Genomic DNA, 7,660 nt, shown 5'->3' with positions numbered 1-7,660 from the left:
GCCATTTTAAATCGCTTTAAAAAGTATCATTTGACAACTAAAGCTTTATGGAAAAAGTAAACATCTATACCAGTGAACGTTATAATCTTATATTCAAAGCCATTTTGGTTAGTTACATTTAGGAAAATCAGATATTTTGCAACGTTAAGACGAGTTATAGGTTGGCTATTGTGTGCACAGCTTTGGAAATCTTTGACTATGCACAGCTGAATTAACACACCTTTAGCGTAAAAGCCAGACATGTAGAATCCACCTTCCCGCCACAGACGCAGTAGATGGACTAGAAGATAAAAAAAAACATTGATTGCCCGGATTTCTGACTATAATTTAATTAGAATTTGTCTCATATCTTCCCCGGTGTGGCTATGTCCGATTGAACTTTTAAACCTAAGTCTGTTCATGTGCATTTTCGAAACGTGGATATGATATATTGGGAACGATAGATAATCATTTTCAGCGAAGGGGTTTGACGTTTCCAGCATTCCTAACTAGGGAATATACTCCCTTGGTTTAGAAGCTACACGTCCTTCTTCCCCTTATACACAATGTAAATAATTACAATACGATTACTACATGAACTTAATTCGTTTTCTAAGAACTGTCTGGAAGAATTTAAATAGTTTTTATCTCATAGAACAATACATGATGTGTGTGCTCCGTATATATTCCAGATGGAATTAGATTAACTTTATCAATCCAGGATAACCTCTTTGCATCTAATTTGTTCCCCCCAAAAGGTCAACCCCCAAACCAGTCTGGTCAAGTCCCACCGCATTGCGCACCCTATGTTAATGATTGAAACGGCGGATTTGTGAAAACCGCGCTGCGAGTTCTTGGCTATGAGTAATACATTCAGAGAGGTTCTCGTTCACCTTGACCGTGAAGTACTCGAAATACCCCCCGTAAACTGAAGGTTTAACGTGCGACCCGACATGAACATAGCATTAAATTCGTGCATGGTAATTTTCAGCCGATTTTTGATTTAGAGGCCATCTTTTAACACGAAGCTTATCTTATTGTCTGCAAGAATTCATGAGAACAAAACATAGACCTCGCATTTGGGATCTCATCTTCGGTAGCACGCGAACACGTCTACTTTTTAAAATGCCTTTCGTTCATCGACAGCAGGTTGGGTAAAATAGTTTGTTTTGTTTGTTCGACCGCTTTGTTCATTTGAGTTGCAATTTGCAAGCGCTTGTAAGTTTCGCTCTAATACTGAACACACTATAAATGGTTCTCACTGACCTACGTCATAGGTACGCAATAAATGGTGTACAATTGAAAAGAAAACGCATAAATTTCATGGGATAAATTGCGGGACTTTGAAGTGGTACATCAAAATGGTCGCTTTGACGTCACGCTAAAGCCTCCCATATAGTTTCATGGTGTTCTGTATTAACAATTACCTCATAATCAGCCCTACACTGAAGCAATTAGCCCGAGGGAAAGATCTCACGAGGTGGTTACCTCAGGCAGCGGGTTTCTCTTGTTTTAAGGCAGTTTTAGTGCCAGTGGCAGCCTTGTGAAGTCGACAACTGAGATTTCGCCCGGCTTTAGTTGGTTAAGTCAGCTTATGCTATTACCCTGCTTTACTGAGATTAGAGGAATCAACAATGATTAGGAAGTATTGAGATATTTATGTAAACCCTAAAATAAGCCTTAGCAAAAACACTAAAGTAAATGCATACTGATCTAATACTTTCAATAAACATCAATGCGAGCAAGTATTAACAAGACTGAATTCGTTCTGAGAACGATTTTGTTGTTTTTTAACATTTTTTCACAAGCTAACTCAATTAACCCGGCTTCCCACGCTACTGTTTGGGCAAAGTCCTGTTTTCCCTAATCACTGGTGCTGAGTGAAATCACGCCAACAGACATTTCTCAATGAACAACATTCGCGGAAAATATGTTTCTCCAGCATCTGGGATTCAAAAACTGGGTATTTATCATGCGACAAACGGCGCACGAATTGATAATGCCTGGGTGAAAAAAAAGTTAATTTATTTAATTAAATATCAGTAGTCTTGTAGATTCGAAGATAAGGAAATTGAGTTGAAGTGCGTAACTTATCGGCCATCCTTCTACAACTGACAATTAATAATACTTTCTGCGGTTGTACGCCATATTAGCTGCACATCCGTGTTGACGTGGGCAACAAAGATGATTAATTTTAAACTGGACTGATTCATAAATATCTTTTCAGGAAGCATGTTTAAAAATTGACCCTCTGCTCGAAAGGTTAATATTCTAGATGTTCCTCGCAAAGTTGGTATGCTCAAAAATGACGATCCGATTATATTATAGGAATACCCACAGGATTTCAAAACATCCTTACAGAAGGCGTCTGGCGACGGTTTCATCAGAAAAAGCACATTTTGAGGGTGCAAGCTACGTACATTCGACATTCGACTTAGGCCGAAATAGATCCGCAAATATACGTGAGCAACTTATGGGAAAAAATAAATTTTCGTACACGATTCAAAACGCCCGCGTTGAATGCCTTACCATATATGGCGAAAAAGCAGCGTAAATGTGCAACGTGCGGGATTTATGCTAATTATTTAAACCACGCAAACAATGGTAATGCGTCAATTAAAGCCGAACGTAGGCGCAAACTGATCGCGGCTGATAGCCAGAAAAGGAAGTGGTTCTCCACAATTACTCATGAGAAAAATATTTCGAAATGGCTCTAAGACAACAAAATTGTTATGGCTGGCTATTTTACTATAACACAGGAAAACGTGATAACCTAATTTAATATGATCGACAAAAAATATCAAGACTATATTTAATTTTGGGCTGTCAAAACTTTGAGCGTTCATCTAATGGAATTACGTGGACAAATTTCCTTGAATCTTTTCCAGACGGGAACCAATCGATATTTCCGATGTATTTAACTCATGCATTCGTGACACGTATTTATATCAACATTGTAAATAATATTTTTTCATATGACTTCATCTTAGAGATATATAATCTATTATACAGCATGTTTCGTGATAATTTTAACACGAGAAACACGATTTAAAGGTGATATCAAATCCTACGAAGGCTTTGGTTATCGCAATGCATGATAAGGTATTATTTGTTACAAGTATCCGGTGATGCAAAATTCATTAAAGCCGTTTGGAACTAACTTAGTAGCGTAAACTACAAGCAAATTAATTCATAGCTGGACATCTATCTATAGGTTAGTACACTGTATGACTTTGTGTATAAACTTTTCCATGGGAACTTCCTATGCATATGATATATGATGAAAGATATAGTTATAAAGAAGAATGATTTCAACTGAACCTTGGCCATGAGCCTTGTTTTAGATATTTCGAGAATAGCCGTGGAATGGCAAATGCTTCATACGATTAGAAACCCAATCCTGGGTGCTTATCGAAAAGTGAATATTGAAGTGCAAGCAAAGCTTGATTTATTTCCTAATCAACGTGATGCTTCGTTGTGCCTCCAGCATTGCTGATAAAAAATGGCAGAACACATTGACGCTCTGCAAAGCGGCTATAATGGTATCTTATAAATTTCAGAGTTGGATACTAGAATATTCCGAGTGACGTCATGTCTTTTAAGAAAGAAAAACTATTCTTGAATCATATGATAAAGTCTGAACGGAAACACAAATTGTATGTACTGCTCGCCCAAAGATGGCATGTCCGTGAAAAAATTTTTTTTGGTTACCCATCCTTGTCTAGTGTAAGGATATAAACACTTCAATTGTCAAACGGTTGTGTGAGAATTGTGCGTATATAATTATCGGATCAAAAACATTCACACCCATAACTGGCTGAGTTCCCCTGCGTCACAAACTTAAGCGTCAAAAGGCAGGCCGGTAAATGGCTTCTTTGAGTTTTTGACATCTTTTCCCAAGCGAACCACAATCTTTTAGTAAAGATTCAGTGCTAATATAGTTGAAGGATTCTTTAGTGCTAATAGGTATGACGTAGTGCTGAAGTGATCTCATTTCTACGAACGAGAGATGCTATCACAATACTGGAAAGACCTCATCATGGCAGGAATATAATAGTTTAAACATCTTAAGTGCATGAGGAAGCTGTTGAGAGCGAGTACGGGCAATGAACACTTTATTTTTATATTATCTTAAAATCCTTACACAATTGCCAGGTCAAATGAAATTTTGCTTGAATCGTAGTGCTCGCTCTTTCGCGTCAATGACTTTACAACTATATGTAAGCTATATTACAGTGTACTTTCCTATAAAGATACTTGTTGTTTTAAACGTATGAAAACATTTTATGGTTAGTGGTCGTAACTCGTAAGACTGATGAATAACCTGCCAAGCTACAATGCCAGGGGCCAGTTGTTACCGTTTAAGCCAAACGGGCTTGATACAACCGGCCCCAGATAGCTACACTGCTACATGCAATACCAGTTTAAAGCCAAGATACAATGGCAGATAGCTATATTTCGTTACAAATGTATATAAAATACGCGAACTTCGAATTTGATCACACAATCAGAGGTTAAATGTATTAACAGGAGCTTAAAACTATAAAAATTGGGGCCACCAAAATAGAAACACTGATCTGGGTAAATGATACCAAAAACGGCAAAGTTTCAACACCTCCGCACGTTTAAGAATTTTGAACTCCTGAGAAGGTCAAGCGTCTTAATGGAAGACACAAACGAATCGCTGATAAAATCAGGTTTGCGTATTTTTAACACTCTTCTTTGAAGCGATGACATGAATGAAATGTAATGAATTTCACTATCCCGACATTTCGTACCGAGATTGTGTCAGCGTGGTTTGAATTTCAATTAACGACTAAAGAGTCTTTAAATTTGACCTTGGGAGATTGTTTTTTTCACTGTAGGAGAAAGTTTAAAAAATTTGATAGATCAATGGTATAAGTGTTGTTTTCGAACACCTTCGCCTCGCTGTGAAAGTTGCAGTGAGACCCTTTGCTCAAAATCTGATTATTTATAAAAGGATGAACGCGATTGTTGAAATATCTCGTATGAAACAAGTTAAATCTTTAATCTGGGGTTGAGGTCGCGTGAAAGGTTTAGTATAGGCAGAGAACACTGTAGTTGGGGGGGAGGTGGCCCTTCATGGAGGGGCAAGGGGGTGGGGCATTTACATTTGAAGAATTGCTATGTGCAAAGTCAAAATTCTAGCCCGTTGGACACCTCAAATACCGCCGATTTTCACATTTAAAAGCAGACAGTTTCAGGTCGGATGGAGGCGCCTTGTCAACACTGAACAGGGAGCTTTAGTACAAATTTTATACTTGTTCCTATTTTATATATTAATTAGGAAGCTTTAGTTTTGTACGAGATTCGTCATTCTCGCTTGTTGTTTGCATACGCCATCTGACGAAGCTCGTAGTCGTCGAGCTTTCGTGTATACGAGTTTGTTGATTAATTTCATCATGATTTCGTATTCAAAAGCCCAACAACGAGTTTCGTCAGATGGCGTATAGGCAAAAGAACCGAGTTTGGCGCGAAAACGACGAATCGTGTACACGTAGTCGTACTTGTAGCCGTACTTAGTAACTTAACTTAGTTAATTTAATGCTCTTTGTCTTTGACTCTATTTTAGAATTCATTCGTTTCCTATTGTTCGTTGCTGATAGGTTTTTTCGAAAGTATTACGCGCTGACGTTTATTCACCATGAATTGCCCTGTGGAAATTTTTCACTAAGAATTTGATCCGGTCTGCACCTTGATGATAACCCTTAGATGGAAAGACTTGTATAAAAAACTCCGCATTTCTCGATAATCCAAGAAAATTCGTGAAACCCTCACGACAGAATACTGATCCATTCTTGTATCGAGGGATAAACGAGGGATTCCGCTTAAGCTTGAGTGACCATTTATTTATTTATGGTATTAATATTCAGCGATAAACCAAATTTGAAAGAGAGAAACTAGTTTTTAAGGGGATTTATTTGATGGCAACACCTTGCAGGAAGTTATTAATGGTTCAAAATAAACGCAAGACTCGTACTTGGCAATTGTTTCCAATTTTTTTGCGATTAAGGCTCGAGTGAGGACAAAAAACGATGATCAAATCAGGAAATAGGATAATATAAACATGGCGGGAAAGATAAAGCGTGCTTGCGTGTGCTTGTTGTCCAGATTGAGAGATTACCAATATGAAGTAACAGGGCATTTGAGGGTAATATTGAAAGAATAAACAAGAGATTATCGCATCTTTTCGCAGGAATTAGCAGCAAATGTTTTTTAAAACTGATTATTAATAGTTCAGAACGTTAAAACCCTTGAACACAGCTGTGTCGATATTGGAAATGGCCATGCTCACCAGCTCGTAATCTATAAACCGCCTTCGTTCATCTTGGTAAAGAAACGATGGTTTTTCAGAGCATGTACAGGCATGAAACACAGGGTAATTGAAAGGAAGGGATCAATGGGATTTGGAAAACCATTATTTTTGGTTGTAAACCTTGACTGCATGGCATGGCACCAAGAAATTGTTCAATTTGAACTAATGTGTCGAAATAAATCGTATTCATTCCGCCCAATATTATAATACATGGTTTCCATTTAGTTGTGATTGTCTTGCAAGTCAACAATGATCGATTTGTATACAGAAATAAAGACAAATTTACATCCAGACATTTTCTAATCGATGAAAATAATTATACGACTAAATGGAAAACCATGCAGGCTTGCTTGAAGCTCGCTTCAATACTGATAAAACAACAATACATATCAAGATAAGAACTCTTCTAACGCCACACTGTAAAGTATTTTAGGACGGAAATATATTTTAAAATGGCTTCACAGTTCACAACGCAAATGAACTAAATGTTACCAAGGAATCATACATAACTTCCTATTTATATATAAGATCTAATCGCGTCATGGCGCCGTAGTAAAGAACAGTTTTGTGTATTGTGTTTATCATACAGTCACTATAGTAACGTCGATGCAAAATTTCTAAGGTATTTTTAAATGCATTTCAGTATCTCACATTAAAATAATGGACAAATGCTTCATTGTGTACTACAGGAGGAAACCCAAACGAAACTAACTTTATTGATACTGGATATATAGCTCTATCAGTTTTAAAACGTTCTTCCTAGAGGTCCAGTAAGGATCAATATCTCTTATTGATCCAGTGTTACTACAGGTGGACACCTAAACTAAACTTTGTCTGTTTGGAATCGTATCAAGTGTCTGCCTATGTTGGCCATTGTTTTTCGCTGCCAAAAAAAACAGTCATCAAAGTCCTGTAGAGCACTACATTCGAGTGCACGCGTGCTCCATCCAGCTGATCTGAGATCATCATCTGAGTTATCATACGCCGTGTGTTACTTGTCCTTACTCTCCTAACTAATAGTATAAAGGGCGAAAAATTTAAATTCTAATTTACTGTTGGGAAAAAATAAGCGTGTTTTCGCTTAAATATAATAAAATTACTTGATATTTTCGAGTGTCAAAGTAAATATGCAATGAAGGAAATGATAATTCAGCTTTGTCGAAGATCTGGCTTCTGTTTGGTTGATTTTTATACCCAGATCAGCTGGATATGTGTCACATTCAGGAGTGACATGCAGACGCGGACAGCTGATTCTCACAAATAGCCAAAATGGCTTTAACAATTAACTCAAATTATATAACACCCTTGGTGAAGTAGAAAAAAGCGAAAATACAACCAAAAATG

This window comes from Dendronephthya gigantea, unplaced genomic scaffold (assembly GCF_004324835.1).
Source record: "Dendronephthya gigantea isolate DGI-Jeju-01 unplaced genomic scaffold, DenGig_1.0 000045F, whole genome shotgun sequence".
Lineage (NCBI taxonomy): Eukaryota > Metazoa > Cnidaria > Anthozoa > Malacalcyonacea > Nephtheidae > Dendronephthya > Dendronephthya gigantea.
The sequence above is the reverse complement of the archived record's forward strand: the minus strand, read 5'-3'. Positions refer to the sequence as shown.